General features: G+C 41.3%; 1 non-coding gene across 1 annotated transcript; it reads left to right on the top strand.

Annotated features, from left to right (window-relative positions):
• Positions 1-761: 761 nt before the first annotated feature.
• Trnat-agu (transfer RNA threonine (anticodon AGU)) lies at positions 762-833 on the top strand. The gene has a single exon. It is a non-coding gene; the product is annotated as a tRNA-Thr (tRNA).
• The last annotated feature ends 1067 nt before the right edge of the window (positions 834-1900 follow it).

The following is a 1900-nucleotide window of genomic DNA, read 5'->3' as shown; positions in this document are numbered from 1 at the left end:
GTGAATGCTCTGAAAAGCTAATCATTTGCATATCACAGTATCTTCTTCGTGTCGGTTAAATTTCGCGTCTGTAGCACGTCATCTTCGTGGTGTAGCAATTTTAATGGGCAGTAGTGTATATTCGATATAATAAAGACATCTTATGGGCAATTAAAGGAAACAAATCCTGCATCACGACTTCCGAGTAGTCAGGTTAGTCCTCTTTGTTTCCTTGCAGGAAATAAAGAATGTACATGTAAGTAAACAGAACAGTATGTGTAAACTTGTACGTTTGTTAGTTGTAAATAAGTTGGGAAACAGTAAAGCTAGACGAAGTGGTAGACAAGTTTTTCCTCTACATCTCTACCCCAGGTTCCCTGCCTCAAATTGTTCACGGAAACACGGTTATGCAGACTAAAGTGACGAATGAGAATATTTACCAATGCTGGGATTGGAACCCGGGTCTTCTACTCTCTGGGATGATGCACTAACCACTATGCCGCCCTGTCACAGTAGCTTTGGCACAAAATTTCGTTCGTCACTTCAGTTCGCATTCACAAGTCATAGATGTTTGAGACTAGAATAAAGCACCTATGCCTGAGTTTCAGGCTGGCTACCCCGTTTAGTTCTATTCTAAGATGCTATTCCAATACAGCTGGCGAACCTTTGCAATGCTGTTCGAGATTAAGGTGGAATACAAAGTGGGTTGAAGCGTGAGTGGGAATATGGATCGAGGAGGGAGGCATGCTGGGATAGTCAGTGCAGTTGTGCAATGTTACAGTGTCGGGGTGGCGTAGTGGTTAGCGCATCTGCCTAGTGAGCAGGCGTCCTGGGTTCGAATCTCAGCCTTGGTACAAATTTTCATGTGTCGCTTCAGTCTGCATATATACATCGTAGGTGTTTGAGACTTGAAAAGGTCTCTGGAACCACAAAGCTTTGTTTAATATAAAGACTGCTGTTATTGTTATTAAAAGGCTCCAATCGGCTTGTTAAGAAGCAACTTATTATCATCAGGTTTCCTGGTTTAATGGTTGTGTCAATGCCCATGAGCCTAATTATTTCAGAGATCCGTCTGTTTTGGCTCAAATGGCTCTGAGCACTATGGGACTTAACTGCTGTGGTCATCAGTCCCCTAGAACTTAGAACTACTTAAACCTAACTAACCTAAGGTCATCACACACATCCATGCCCGAGACAGGATTCGATTACGCGACCGTAGCGGTCGCGCGGTTCCAGACTGTATCCGTCTGTTTTACTCAAGTATTAATAGAATTATATTGCTTTCTTTGTTTTGAAGTAAGGTTTATTTAATCAAATGAAGTAGTCATTTAAAGACCTTAACTGCTTACTAATTCCAAAAATATTGTCAAACAAATGAACATAGTAAATGTTGTCCTATTCATTTAGTAAAAGGGAAAGCATTCTTTAACAAATTCTGTATAGGAAAATTTCGTTATTTTAAGAAAGCGAAGCTAATTTCGGTTAGCAAATTTGTTTGTGTCGATATCCTGATTAAGAACTGTGCTCCTTTGTGCTCTAGCACTTAACAACTCCAACCTACCTGCCTGCTCCCTACCAATATAAATATGGATAATGTATGAAGCTCCTTGCGGCTGGTCGTGGAAGATGATGTTGTTTATAGGACGGCTGCAGTACCAGAAGAACATGGCGAAATGCAGAAAGACCTGCAGAGGATCGGCGGTTGCGACAGAGACTAGAAGTTGACCCGGAAAGCAAATAAATGTAACGTACTGCGCATAAATAGGCGACACTATCCGTTACTTTTACATTGCGCCATTGGTGATAAATCACTGGAAACGGCAACAACCTTAAAATCCCTAGAAGTAGCCATCCGGAGCGACCTAAAGTGTAATTATCACACAAACTAGCTATGGGAAAAGCATATAGCAAGCTGAGATTA

This window comes from Schistocerca serialis, chromosome 6 (assembly GCF_023864345.2).
Source record: "Schistocerca serialis cubense isolate TAMUIC-IGC-003099 chromosome 6, iqSchSeri2.2, whole genome shotgun sequence".
Lineage (NCBI taxonomy): Eukaryota > Metazoa > Arthropoda > Insecta > Orthoptera > Acrididae > Schistocerca > Schistocerca serialis.
The sequence above is the reverse complement of the archived record's forward strand: the minus strand, read 5'-3'. Positions and strand labels throughout refer to the sequence as shown.